This window comes from Chroicocephalus ridibundus, chromosome 4 (genome assembly GCF_963924245.1).
Source record: "Chroicocephalus ridibundus chromosome 4, bChrRid1.1, whole genome shotgun sequence".
Lineage (NCBI taxonomy): Eukaryota > Metazoa > Chordata > Aves > Charadriiformes > Laridae > Chroicocephalus > Chroicocephalus ridibundus.
This window is the reverse complement of record NC_086287.1, coordinates 35,647,996-35,663,962: the sequence shown is the minus strand read 5'-3', so window position 1 is coordinate 35,663,962 and position 15,967 is coordinate 35,647,996.

The window sequence follows — 15,967 nt, the reverse complement described above, 5'->3', positions numbered from 1 at the left end:
TAAGCAAGAAAAAGATGTGGTTTAGTATTTCAAAATCTACTTGATTCATCTAACAGGACTATCAGTGGAGAGCGCTATTGTATCTTATTCCAGCCCATTACCACCTGATAGGTGAATCTGCCTTTGTAATAGAGCATGAAGCACATGTTTCATCACTAAAATAAACAAGGATAGCACCACAGTTTTTTCATGACCGAAAGATATTGTCTGTCCTGCCTACATCCAGGATCTCTCAATAGACAAATTCAGTTTGATCACATACAGGTTTTAATACACAGAATATTCCCAGTGTTCTCATTATCACCATGAAATCCTGCAGTGTGTCTTAAGACTTGCCACTACAGAAACAATGGAGTAGCATAAACATTCAGTCTACATAATTCCATGGCCAGTGACATAAAACATAGAACTTAAAGGATACGACATGCTCATCATGCAAATGATTTCTTTTTCCAAGTTCATTCTGAGATTTGCACTTTTTTAAGGACTTTTGCTAGATCCACTTTTAGCCTTGGTTGTCAACAGAGTTATTTCCACTCCCCTAATTTTGGGTAAAATAGTATCTGTCTGTGTTTATAACCATATTGAACATCATTAACTGTGTTATTTTGAAGGCTTGACATTCTTGATTCTTTTTGTTTCCTAGGGAACAAGCAAGACAAAAAGTTTAATTACACCACTTAGAATGGAAAAGCAAACTTGTTCTTTAAATTCATGGAGATATATCTTCAAAATGTTTCTGTTTAGGGCATTTCTCAAAATTATCTCTTTTACATTTTAAGTAGATTACTTCTATCATATCAACTTGCTTCAAAATTATTAAGGATATTACTAACATAGGGTGTTCATTGTGTATATATGACAAATAATAAGTAGCCTGATTTTGATGTTGTTCTGTCTGTGACTTGACTGTGGATACTGCAAGATCCTGTCCTATATTTTACCTACTGATTTTTCCTAATGAAAGAATGTTTCAGCCATTGCCAGTTATATTCTTCAAAAGTCCATGTGTTAAGGACTATGCCAAATTTTCTCCACATACATGTTATTTACAATATTTCTTTGGACACAGGAGGAAACAGAGGAAAGGAAGGATTGGACTAAGGAGATGCGTCCACAGAATCTTCATCTCATTCTGCAGACTGGATGTTTTCTATGTGCCACTATTGTGAATGAACTGGAGGCAGGCAAGTCCTTCTGGATCTGTGGCTATATGTGTCTCTGTAATACACACACGTGCTTAAACAGGGAATACACTGCGTAGAGTTTACATAGCTATGCAAATTCTCTTCAAGACATAGATATTTTTCCTTACAAGCTAGACTACTTCAGTGTAAGCTCATACTATGTGAATAATTTATCTCCAAAATAGCTTTATGAGTCAATAATCTAAAGTGAAAAATAGGTTAAAAGAAGAACTGGAGATTTAGATTTATTTTAATCTTCTCTCCCCAAGTTGTTTGACCTTGAATAAATCCCTCAATACTCTTGGGTTTCCAGGGTTTTTTCAATAAATTGGTGGCAATGCTAATGGTAGGGTATGTTATCAGAATGAAAAGTTATATCAGGATTCTCTACATTAAATTTGTTTAAATAAGTGAGAATATCACTGGAAAACTGGGACGTCTGAAGCTCCGGGAACAGTAAATCAGGACTTCAAATGATTTCTCTCTGGATGATGGCAAAGCAGGATTTGAAAATTGAAGATGAAATAGCGAGGATACCCCTGTGTTTGAAAAAATATGTGTGAATACTCTTATAAAATGAAATGGGTTTCTATTTGTAGTTATCTACCTGAGGAAAAAAACAAAACAAAACAAAACTTTTAGATATAAAATATATTACATTTCTTTTATTATTTTCCTATGCTTCTTACATAAACTGGACATCTTAAGTAACTGTCTTAAAACTACCTAGGAAAAATTTAAATATATATGAAAAAATGGGATAAAATAGATGACCTTTTAAAAACCATTCCAAACACTGTTTTCTTTAAGCCTATCTGGATTCCTAATTCCAAGTCTTCTAAAGCTACATGGGGCCTTTATTTCTTAAACTCCTCATGTTGCCTTGCACCATGAAGTCAGGTATAGAATCATAGAATCTTCATGGTTGGAAAGAACCTTTAAGGTCAATGAGTACAACCAACCAACCTACAGTCTCTACCACTAGAGCATGCCGTGAAGTGCCACATCTAGACGTTTCTTAAACACCTCTAGGGATGGTGACTCAACCACCTCCCTGGGCAGGCTCTTCCAGTGCCTGACCACTCTTTCAGTAAAGTAATTCTTCCTAATATCTAATCTAAACCTCCCCTGCGCAACTTCAGACCATTTCCTCCGGTCCTGTCACTATTCACCTGGGAGAAGAGGCCAACACCCACCTCTCTACAACCTCCTTTCAGGTAGTTGTAGAGGGCAATGAGGTCTCCCCTCAGCATTCTCTTTTTCAAGCTAAAAATGCCCAGCTCCCTCAGTCTCTCCTCATATGACCTGTTTGATTCTGTTTGATTCTGACCTGTAAAGAATGATTTATATACTGGCATTGTTATTTGCAGGTAAAATACTACTGTATGAATGGCAGCTATTTCTGGAAAATAACTGTGAACAAACACATTTATGACTGGGCAGCATAAAAAAATAAAGTTGAGTGATAATTTGTTAGGATGGAAAACTCAACTGAATGTTCAGAAACACTAATGTGCAACATTTATCCAAGCTTTTATTTTAAAATTATGCTTGCTTGCTTGCTTGTGAATGTTAGTATTCACACATCCTCCTAAACTGTCATAACATTTATCTTCTTAACAAATCAAAAAGGCTAGCAAAAATTAGGTATCAAATATTCTAGCCTCTGATCCTAGCACCTGAAAAAGAATTTCAATCAGCATAATCTATATTTCATGGAAACCTGTGTTATATAACCACAGTCTTAACCCACAATAACAAGGCTTTAAGCCATTCCTACATTAACATATAGCACGGCAGTAATTTTCCTTTACTGAGAAAAAGGTAGGTTCTTAGCTGATGGTGAAGGGAAGTCTAACAAGCCCTGTTTCTAGAATGTCATTTGCATCATTGCTGACATAATTGATTACGCTTTTACAAAGCAGGTGAGTAAATATGCCATTTCTAATGTAGTCCATGCCCCATGACAAACAGAGGAGGGGGTGGAAAAATCAATTTTTGCAAAATGGAAGACGACAAAGCTAGTGAGAAATAAAATGCTATGTTCATTTTTCACTAGAAGATTACAAAAGACAGAGAATGAAAAGCAGAAATGAGAGAAAGCTTTCAGTGTTGCAGTGTGGTTTGACTAACAATCAGTTCTATAAGCAAACATTTCTTATTGTATCTTAATCTTGCAGCACAGTTATAGACAGATGTATAAGCCATATTTTTAATTGAAAGTGCTAATTATGTACATATGTGCATATGATTTACATAGAATGAATCATTTAAAATTAATATCTTGCACTGATTTGTGCGAAAAATGACTGACCTATGAGCTCAGGATAACTGACCCTGAAGTGATGGCTATCTGTAATCATACACCTGCATCATCAACTGCTGGTCACCATGACATTGTTTCTGAGCTTTTTTAGTGCTACGTCATGAGAATATTTTCAATATTAGAGTCTAAAGGAGATTGACGTATTCCTTTGGTTTCTTTTCCTCTATACAAGCAGAGGGGTTTACCTTTCAGATTTTCATTTTCTTGCATGGGCAATGAGAAAACGATTCCTGCACCACCGTACCTTCCCACTTTCCTTGTGGTAGGCATGGAGGTAAGACAGAAGAAATCAAACTTGATTGCTGAATTCTGTGCCATATCTACTCAAGAATGAGTTCAGATAGAGTATATATTAATATGTAATGTCGCACCTGTCCCCAGCCGGGGAACTTCTGTAACAATAGTAGGCATCTACCGAAGACTGTCTGAGAAAGAGAAGACTCAAGATACAATAAAAAGAGACCTCTCTACAGGACATAATTTTATTTTTGTGGACACTGTGACTTTCTATAGTATTTTGAGGGCTTTTCATTTTCTCACTAATGCAATTATTAAAGTGTAGTGTTGCTAAGGCAACCTCCTAGAACATTCCTTCCCTGAGGTCCACAGAAAATCCCAAGGAGCAAAGAAAGTAGTTAATTCCTATCTAGCAGGCACTCAAAGTTTGACTTTTTCTAGAATCTAATTTATTTTCTCGCATCTTTGCGCTCATTTACTTGCAGTGAAAAATAAGAAAAAAATTCCCTCCTTAACATTCAGGAGTATGTCTCACATACTATCATGTCCCTGAACGTTCCCTATTGTAAAAATCATACATCTTCTCTGACCTTGTTGTCCTTATTTTGTAGCATAAATTATTCAGTTTTGATGTGTCCTATAGGTCAGACACTGAACAAAAACCATTCCAGAGGCATAAAAAATGACAAGGAAGTTCTCTTTTTTTCTGGTATCTATTCAAATACAGACTACTGCAGAAGATGATTAAATACACAATTCCCATATAAAGTATGCACTTTGGAATGAATTAAGTCTGTGCTAAAGCTAGAATCCTCTAGGGGTTTGCAACTCAAAGAAGAAAAATTAGCCCGGAATGGATATTCCCTGTTTGGATGTGAAAAAATAATTAGAATTATCATTAGCAAACCAGCTCAAAGGAGACTACCTAAGTTAGGTAATCTCATATAGTTTCTCATATGTATATGCCTGTCAAAAAGATACCTTTGCTTTTTTATCACAAATCATTTCTTTATTTAATCAATCCAACCAATGTAGCTCATTCAATATGCATCATTTTTAGATTACCTATTTTAAATAAAGTACAGTAGAAAACAGATTTTTCTTGAACTACCAAGGGACTGTAATACAAAGAACTTCATTTTAGTGACTTTGCAGATGTCTTTTTCAGCCATCTCTCCTCTACTTATGCTCCTTTAGCTGGTGCTCAGGAGAAGAGAAGACATCCATTTAGGAAAACAGAAAAATCAGGTTTTATTTTCACATTAGTTTTAACACATGCCCATTAAATTCTACAGTACACCAAATGCACTGAGATTTTGAAAATAATAGCTTGTATCAGTGAACTCCTGCATGATGCAGTATAGCCACTGCAGATTTCCTGGTTGTAATTAGCTTTGCTTTCTGTTTTATCTCCATTTTATGATCTGACACTTCTCAAACTGCCATCACCCCCAGTATCCTCAATACCATACTTTTTAACAGACCTTTCCTAAATAAATCCCTTCTTCCCCCGCCAGCCCACGCCCTGCCCTGCCCCCCCACCAGCAATTAGGCAATTTCTCATCTGTATTCTTTATGCCTCCACTTTAAAAGAAAATATTAACAAGCATATCAGCCAGAAATGGAAGGTCAAAGAAAGCCTACTGCCCCTGATGAGCAAGATGGGCAAACTGGTAAAAATGGATGAGGAGAAGTCTGAGGTACTCAGCAACTTCTTTGCCTGTCTTCACTGACAAACTCTTCCCCATACCTCTCAAGTGGATGGACCTGAAGGCAGGGACTGGGGGAGAAAAGTTCTTTCCAGTGTAAGAGAAGATGAGGTTTGTGACCACCTGAGGAACCTGAAAATACAGAAATCTATGGGACCCGATGAGATGCATCCCAGGAATTGGCAGATGTAGTTGCCAAGCCACTCTTCATGATAATTGAGAAGTCACAGCAGTCAGGTGAAGTCCCTGGTGACTGGAGAAAGGGAAATATTGCACTCACTTTTAAAAAGGGTAGAAAGGAGAACCTTGGGAACTACTGACCTGTCAACCTCACCTTTGTGCCTGGGAAGATCATGGAACAGATCCTCCTAGAAGCTATGCTAAGGCACATGGAGGACAGGGAGGTGATTCAAGACAATCAATATGGCTTCACCAAGGGCAAATCCTGCCTGACTAGCCTTGTGGCCTTCTATGGTGGAGATGTGGATTTGATGGATGGACTGTTCAGTGGATGAAGAATTGGTTGGATGGTCACATCCAGAGGATTGGGGTCAATGGCTCAATATCCAGGTGGAGATCAGTGACAGGTGGTGTCCCTCAGGGTTCCGTCTTGGGACTAGTACTGTTCAGTATCTTCATCAATGACATAGACAGTGGGATCAAGATATTATATATGTGAATAGTGACCCTTATTTGTCAAAGGCAGTTTATATTTGGGTTTGGGTTTTTTACCTATAAATTTCAACTTTACCAGACTCATTAAATAGCTTCAATTTTATTGCATGTTAGATAGACTCATTAAAAAGTATATGACATCATATCAAAAGCTGACAGATTTACAGATACTGACTGAAAGCAAGTGACGTAAGATGCAGGATGAGAAAAGCCTTGAATTTAAAGAAAAAAAAATATAATCTTGACTAGACGAAATGATCTATTGTTGATTATCTTGTTTAAAGGTCAAGAGGTCAGGCTGTTTGATTCTAGATCCCAGCTCAAAGAACAGAGTCAAAGGCATTACCCTGACCCAGGTGATGCAGGCAGCTTTACCTTCAACAAATTTTCCTTGAAATAGAAAGAAGCCCCTTCAGAGGAGGACTGATTCTGGTTCTAAATCACTACAAATCTGAAATACTTTTTACAAACCCTCCTTTACTGTCATTTTATTTAATTCTCAAGAAAATATAGTGAAGGTTAGTTCATTCAGCTACGTGTGATAGCTTGCATTGGAAATGCTTGGCAGTCAAAGTGTGCAAGACAGGTAATAATGCAGCCCCTTGATATTTCTGTCTCTGATTGTTCGGGGCTTTCAAGCTGCTGCCTAATGAAATCTGACAACTGTTGATATGATGAAGATGGGAAATGCCAATTTTTAACTAGCTGTGCCTATATTTTGCTGAAACTTACTATGTAGTTATTCATTCTCACTATAGATTTGTAGCAATCATGCCTCATATTAGGTTCTTCTCTTCTATACGTCAGTTTTCACAGGCAGTACAGTTGTGTTACATCTCCTCAGACAGACATATCCTCCCATATCTTGATTTTCCCTAGAGAGTCTTCATTTCAGTAACACCTGGGAAAGGATTTAGAATTGCAGCTACGTCTCAGGGTTCAAATGTTTCCTCCTTCCTTCCTTTAAGATGAAGATATTGAAACTTTTCTTGGAGTTTCCATCTACTTCAATTTCTGACAGTAGAATGAAGCACATCAATCTTTTTAATTGTTTTCTCCATACATATACTTCTGAAGCTGTGGAAATGAGATTTCTGGGATGCTGGGGATTGCTTTTACCATTTTCCATGGCAGAGAGCCCAAGTCTTCCTTCAAATAGATTTAGCTATTATGTAGATTCGTAATACCTGCATGTTAGAACATGTGATCTAGCAGAAAAATTGTTATTGTTGTCATATAAGCCAGCAATGTTCCTGCCAAGTAATCTTTTAAGTCTTTTTAAAAGGTGAAATGGAAGTTCACTTACCTATAAAGACATCCTCCCTCTGCAAAGAGAAAATGAATGCCTAAAACAAAGTCAAGACAGTGAGCTTCATATAGCTTATAAAATAATAATTGAAAAAAATCACTAAGTATGTAGAACAGATAACTCTTTATCAGAATTCCTGATAAGTGCACATCCAACTGTTAAAGTAATGTTACCTGTACACATTAAATGGTTACAATTAAATGTTGTGGGTTACACGGTTACATTAATGATAATGGTTACAATAAAATGTGTGCACAAAGTAAGGGGCATACTTGGGGCAGGGAGGGGGGGGGTAGCTCTCTTTCTAGTTTTTCATTGATATTCCAGCTATAATTCACTGTGCCATTACATTTTACTTTTTTTTTGTAATACCTTTCTATTTTTTTAATACAGGCAGTCCTTCAATAACTAAGCCCCAGTAAACATTACCTAAGCAAAAGTTATTTTTACTTATTTTGAGAGTCAAGGACAGAAAAATGATGTATTATCATATAAATATAATTAAAGTGTCATTGGAAAGCATCCTGAACCCCTACCATTTCCTTGAGTAATTACATGCACATTCTCATAAAACTTCATTGTAAATCACAAACTGAGAGTACTTAACTTCAGTTTGCATTCCTGCCAGAGACAGGGGCATGAAACTCATCCTGTCGAATCTAATATGCACCCAGTAAGAACTCATCATTGAAACTCAAAGATGAATCCACAGGAATTGGTTTGGAAACATATCCCACTGACTGCTTTGATCAGTTGCACAGAGACAAACTAGAAGACAGGATCACTTTGGTTTCTACTTAACAGTATCTGTTGCATACTAATCAGAAAAAAAAAACAACTGTGAAGAACCATAGAATAGTTGAGGTTGAAAGGGGCCTCTAGAGATCATCTAGTCCAACCGCACTGTGCAAAGCATGGTCAGCCAGAACAGGTTATCCAGGATTGTGTCCATTCACGTTTTGAATGCCTCGTCAGATGGAGACTTCACCATCTCTTGGGGAAACCCGTGCCAGTGTTCAACCACTATCACAGCAAAAAGATGTTTTCTTGTGTTCAGATAGAATTTGTATCAAGTATTTGTACAGATTGATGAGTTTCCTCCTGAACCTTCTCTTCTCAAGCCTAATTGGCCCCAGTTTTATCAGTCTTTCCTGATATGACAGATGCTCCAGACCCTTAGCCATTTTAGTAGTCCTTTGCTGAACTCCCTTCGGACGCTCTGTGTCTCTATTGTACTGGGGAGCCCAGAACTGAACACAGTACTCCAGATGTGACCTCACCAGTTCTGAGGAGAGGGGAGGGATCACCTCCCTCAATCTGCCAGCAGCATTCCTCTGAACACAGCCCAGGATGCTGTTGTCTTTTTTGCAGCAAGGGTGCATCGTTGCTGGTTCATAATCAGCTTGCTTCCAGTTGTTTGAAGATAGCCTCATCTATTTTTTCTTAACAAGATTTATAGAAGACATCTACTACAACAGCAACCCTGTAGGCACGCCTGCTAGTCATGACCCGTAAGCTCTCAGTTGGTTCCTGATCCATCCCAAAGCAGACCTCAATGCATTCCAGCAGTCTTCATAGTAAAAGGCAACTCCCCTTCTCACCTCTCCCACCTGTACTTCCTAAAAGGCCTGTATCCCTCCATGCCAGTACTCAAGACATCCCACCACATATCTGTCATCCCATTGAGGTCATAGCCCTGTAACTGCATACTTTGGATTCCTGTTCTTTGTTCCCCAGTCTGCATGCATTAGTGTAGATGCACTTTAGAAGAGTACTTCTCCCTACCATGGGTTAAAAGGAAGGACTTGACCCTCCCTAATTAGGGTTAAGCTATAACAAAGGTTGCAGGTGCCATTTGATGAAGGATAGCTGACAGAGTTTGTCAGAATCTGCTAGAACTAGCCTTAATTTATCTTTAACCTTAGCTTATCCTTAACCTTACCTGGCAGCAACAGTTCATCTGAGGTTTCCCAGGAGTTCCCAGGTCGCTGATGAAGTGCCCAGAAACTCAAGAACATGTCAAGGAAGCAGGGAACAGAAACTGCTTTGCAAACTGTTGGCTGCCTCTGTTAGTTGTGCCATGTTAGAAGGACAAAACAAGCAAATACAGCAACATACAGCCAGATTCCCTGCCTGTTTAACTCAAAATTTAGGTTAAGTTTTCTGAAAATGGTCCATTTAAGTGGAGGCCAAATTTCAAGTCAACCTGTAATGAATTCTGAATGGATCATGAGAAGCTTATGCATTTACAGTAGAAATCAAGACAATGGTATTAGACCTTTGAGAGGTTTCAGTCTTTCCACTCATCTCTGTAGGCTTTGGACTGAGTCCCAACAACTCTGAGTTTCACCAGCTGTACTATTACAGTTGCAATATTCAACCACATTCAGACTTTTGTTCCACTGATTTTATATATATTTGAGCTATTTATAGATGTGGTACAGCTGAACAGCTCCAGATCAAATTCCTGCAGGTTAAATGTTCAGAAGTATAATTTAGATTCAGACTACAGTAAATGGTGAATTTCATTACTAGAAGATGCTGCATAACTGGAGGTCCTATTATTGAGATGAGATATGAAACTAATGTCATACATTAAGTGGCAAAGGGCCAGTGGTCATGCTTGAATGAGGAATAATTCAAAGCATATATAATACCAGTGGCTTTGTGTGACTCCAAAAGTCACTCCATCCACAGATATGTAATTTATACAGTACTTCCTAAAATACTTTGAGTTGCACTGAATGGTATAAATGCCTTTATATGCCAACATATACAACACAGACAGTGTTTATTTTTGAATTATCCGGACTTTTAAACACTCTATAAATGGCAGCCTCTGTGATATAGTAGAAATGAGGATGTGCCACTCATTAGTTATTTTACTCTCTCAAAAATGATATGATTTGTTACCCAAGCTGTGCAGTACCAATACGTTTTTGGTTTTTTTGGTCTGTCTACCTTTTAGGTTGAGTATATTCCTTCCTAAAGCATTGATGGGTTCTGGATGGCTTGTGTTTTCTTGGTTACTGAAGTTTTCTCCTCTGTTGGACAACCAAGGCAGGAAAGACCTTTTTGATTAATGTAAAGTCAGCCATCAACTGAGGCATCATCCCTCACAATCTGATATTAAAAAAGAACTTTAGATTGCCTGGCTCAGGAAGACCTGGAGAGAAGACTGCCATCATATTTTACTACTTACAAGCTACTCAGCAAAAATAACTTCCTCTTTGCACTTGCAAAGAAGGTAAAGAAATCCACAGATGATTGTTTCAAGCATGGGTCTGTATGTCTCTGCAGAACTGCTCCGTTTTTCTTGTAAATTCACATAGGTAAGTTGTCACTTAAACAATATTTATTTGTTATGGTTTCTGTGGCCCACTGCTTCTGAATAACTTATATTTTCTAATGACATTAATGATTCAGTGCAAAATTATGTTGGCTGACATTATAGTCAGAAGTATGCACAAGTTCATCTGTTAGGAATTTAAGGTTCACAGTGGTGAAAATTTTGGTTTTGGTCAGTAGTGATTATCTATTAAGTTTCCTTTAAGTTGCTATTACTGTATAATGGAGAAGATACTGGCAGAACTAACTTTCTATCTGCTAATAATTTAGTTTAGGGTATATATTAGTTACTGTTCTGATGACAGTATACAATTTGAAACAAAGAACAACTGAATCAAAGGAAACTGCTCTACAAAGAAACTTGAGAAGGCATCTGATCCATCTGCTACGTTAAGGGACTAGGTGTCTTGGCAGAAGTTTGTTTAACCTATTCTTAAAAACCTTTGAACAACAGAGGATGTTTTCATCACAATACTTATCTGTTCTTAAGAAAGTCTGTAAGAAATTGGAATACTCCGCTGTCTGTTTGGGTTGCTGATCCAGTGTATTTTCAAATTAATCCCAAACCTCCATAGTTTTTTCTTTACAATTCCATGTAAAACTATAAGTCCTAAAGAGCCCTCTAAAAACCAGGGCTTATGGGATTTGTAAAGGTCTTATTCATTATGTTGTATGTCTGCTCCAGTCCCTTACCATCCAAAATCTAATTGTGTGTGTATGGTCTGTGTAAGTATTTTAAGGAAAAATAGTCAGATATAGGACTAACACTATAATAATGAAGCATCTAACAAATGTTTGGAAATAATATCTTTTACGTGGTTAAAGTTTCAAAATAAAACAGACTAGATGTCTTTATGACCACTTTCCAAAAATGACTTAACCAGAGAAAAGCTTTGGATTTTTCATCTTCTCAAACAAGATCACAGTTCTAACGTAGTATGAAAAACGAAATGCAATCCCTGGATGCCATTCAGCTGGTGCAGAGCATGGAGCAGGAAAAGTAAACTAAACATTGCAACAAGTTGGTAGTTTCAGCTCTTATCATTAACGACTTTACATCTCTAAGTCTTTCATGTACATGGTGAGGAAAAGCATTACGGGAAGGTGGGGGAGGTGGGGTGGATGGAGACTGCACGAACAACACAGGCACAGGGGGAAAGGAAGGAGAGGAAAAACAAGAAAGAATTATAAGCATTACCTTTCCAAGGCCTGCTCAAACTTTATATGGTCCTTTATAAGGAAATCAGCTAAAAATAGCTCATGAAAATGAAATTTTACCACATTATCAAATGATTCAAAACCAGCTGAAATAGCTGCTCAGAAATATCAGAAACAAGATTGGAAGCTTTTGTACAGCTCTATTAGAGAACTTTCTTCAGTAGAAATCCTTTACGCATTACATTCCTGACCCTACCCCACTGAAAGAATCTGCAGCATTATTGCCTCAAGTAAAATTCACATTTATGGTACAAAGAATGGATCTGGGTAACTAAAAAGGCGGAAATTAATGTCGAAAGGAACTTTTACAGTCCTTGCTGTTACCATGAATCAAATAAGATCCAGTGTCCTGGTTTGAGGTAAAACAGAACCAACTTTCTGTTCAGTAATTTTATTTCTTAGCCAGGCCTCTTCTAACTCTCTGAAATTACCAGCATGTTGTGTCTAAAGCAGTTTGTTCGGAGTGAAAAGACAGTTTGTGCCAAGGAATGGTATGCAGAAAGGATCTTGCGTATACTTATTGCTATAACAACCAAGCTCAGCTAATTTAGTTATTTGCCCCATTGGAGGGTTGGAAGCGGAAAAGCGTTGAGGGATCCCACCTGCAGGGAGGAGCGGACAGGACAGGTGACCCAAAATTGACCAACAGGGGTATTCCATCCCATTTGCCCCATGCTCAGTATAAAAGCTGAGGGATCAAAGGGTCAACTCTCTTCCTTCAATGGCTGACGTCTGAGGAGGACCCTGTCTGTTCATCTGCCTTTGATCCCAATCCATGTGTTGCTGACTCCATCTGTGGAAACCAGTTCCCACCCATTGCTGAGTCCAGTCTGGGACTTCCCCAGTGCCTGCCGGTGATGTCATCCGGGGAGCTTAACACAGTTTTGTATATACTGTATCTGTTTCATTACTTTCCTTTTTATTTTATTCTTAATATTTCATGAAAGTAGTTTAGTTTCTTCTAAACTCATAAATCTCTTTATCTCTCCTCCTCCTCTCCATGCACAAGAAGCTGGGGGGGGACAATCTGTTGCCAGCCATTGGCCAGTTTGGCCAAAAGCACGACGTCCAGATACCCCACATCTAGGAGAGAATCTCAAGCTGGTATGTCTAGTAATGGAAAAATAGTCAAATTTGAGAGCTGTTTTGAACATTATCCTGTGAAATCAGAAAGGCATATATACTTGTTTCTGGTATGCAAGGGCTATAAACGTTTTCCTATGCTTGTCAGGCTGGACTTAAGTGCTAGGAAAAAAAGCTACCTTCTTACCTTACCTGTTGGTAAATAAAAGTACAAAGGGAAAATAAATTGTGAGCAAGAATTTTTGGTTCTTGTAATAGTAATGTCAGGGAGAGGAGGGAAAAAGTACAAAAAGATTAGAAAAACTAAGAGCCAGATCATCAAAAATGAATAAGGACAGCAAAAAAGAAGAGCAGAAAGTGCGGTGATGAAAACAGAATGTTGATACTAATCTGTATTTTCTTTGTTTCTTCTCTAAGATATGATTCTGCTGACTGCAATTCAATTAACCTATCACTTTATCCTGGTACTTACACTGAAGTACACATTTTGCTTCATCTGATGTTGACAGTAATTAATATATACATGTAGTTGCAGATTAATATGGAATTATTGCATAATTATATGCTTGCATAAATACCTTGCAACAATGTTTAATATTCAAAAGAAATACAATCTGATTTTTATTTTGGAAAAGGAATTACTAGCAATATTTCTGCTTGTTTAAAGAAATGTTACTATTTTACTGACACGGGGAATACCAGACATAGGAAAGTAGCTCTGACTGACAAATACTCAAATTTTACATTTGAACATTTAGTGCTGTAAAGAAATCCTATACTTAGCGTGTATGCTTATGTGTGCATGCCTGTGTAATGTCTTGCATCATTAGAAGTTAGTGTTTAATAAGACTTTCAAATGAACTGCAGTTATAAACCTCCAATTCAGAAGCATCATATATTATGGCAAAAAATGCCAGAGTCGAAACTCAACTCAAATCACATGTTATATAAATTGATCTTTAATGTGAAATATTCTCCAAAATACTTGAATTATTGCCATCTGTATTGAGTCAGACTCTTCATTGCTCATGAATACAGGATCTCCAAAGATTTAAGAGCGTGTACATCAGCATCTAATTGCAATGACTGTATGAACTGATCAGAAAGCTAGCATGAACACTGAAGTATGTGACTGTCTTTTTTTATTCAGAAGTCACTTTGTCTGAAGTGAAGAATCTCTACTATATTACTGACAGATTCAAACACCTCTACAAGACAGAAAAGAAAGAGGACCTGAAACATAAAGGGATTTTAAAAACAATAATACTTGGAGGTATCTAAATCTGAGCTTACTCTTGAAGAAAGCTGGCTTGAAATACTTACATTTGGCTTGTATTTCATCAGATGAAGTTGAAACTCTACATAGGTGGGTTTTTTAAAGGATTACCTCTTCAATGACTGCCTTTAGTGCATATACTGACCTCAGCAGAGTTACTATAAAACTGAAGACCTACTTCTTCCTTCTGAGAGTAATATATAGCGTGAAATCAGTGGATCAATGACAGCTTACATCACGTGATAGGGAGCAAGAGAAAATGGATTCTCATATCTCAGTGTTAGACCTGTTAGATAAAACCATTGTAGTCCTCTGAGTGTTTACCCAGTTGCCTGAAACCCTATAGACTCTTCTTTCTTTTAAATGCAAGTCCTCCCATTGTCTCAAAGCTCCACTGATTTTTTCCATTCCACCTCCACAGAACTTCTGTGTCCCTTCCCAATTCCTTTGTTCCACCTACATCCATAAGAGATCTTTTTTGCTGATGAATGTGACATTGCTGGGAAACCTTATGCCGGCTCTGGTATCATAAACCTTAACCATGTGGTACTATTGTTCTGTTTCAGTAAAATCCAGAGAACCTAAATTTTTGTTGTATTGGATCATCTTTCAGTTTTGGAAGCTCTTAGCTCTATTCCTAACAGGTGGCCAGATTTTTGAGTGTAGCTCGCACCTAGTTATGAATTGAACACAGTGTGGATTAGAAAGAAAAAACTAAATACCCTGGACTTGGAACATTTGTCAAGTGTCTAATGCTGAGAATCAAAAAAAAAAAAAAAAAAAAAAGGAAATCTTATTGTATCTAACATAATTCATAAGGCATGAAATATTTTTTCTAAAAATAGCAATTTCCAAAATAAAAAAATTGATTAGTAAGTAACCTGTTCTGTGTTAACCCCACTAGGGAGCTAAGCACTGCACAGCTGCTCACTCACTCTTCCACCCGCAGCGGGACGGTGGAAGAGGAATAGAAGAGTAAAAGCAAGAGAACCTGTAGGTCAAAAGTAAAAATTATTTAAAGCAAAGAAGAAGGAGAAGAAAAAAGAAAGAAAATAAAACAAAACCAGTGGTGCAAAGGCAATCACTCACCACCTTCCACAGGTAGACCAATGCCCAGCCAGTTCCCAAGCAAAAGATTGCCAATCCTGCTAAAACACCCCTTTTCCCTTTTTATTACTGAGAATTACAGTATATGGCATGGAATATCTCTTTGGACTGTTAGGGTCATCTTCTTGGTTGCGGACCCTCCCAAACTCTTGTGTATCCCCCAATCTATTCACCGAGGGGGCAGAGTGAGAAACAGAAAAGGCCTTGAAGCTGTGCAAGCACTGTTCAGCAGCAACTAAAATATTGGTGTGTTATCAGCATTGCTTTGGTCACAAATCTGAAAAACACAGCACCGTACAAGCTCCTGTGAAGAAAATTAATTCCATTCCAGCCAGACTTAGTGCATAGTAAAAATTTGCACATTTTACACATTTTCTTAGACTCATATTAAAATAATTTGCAAACTAGAAAACTACCATGATTTTGATAACAGTGCAAAAGATATCAGTTGAAAGAAATAAAACTGTGGTAGTCATCTTGAGACTGATTGTT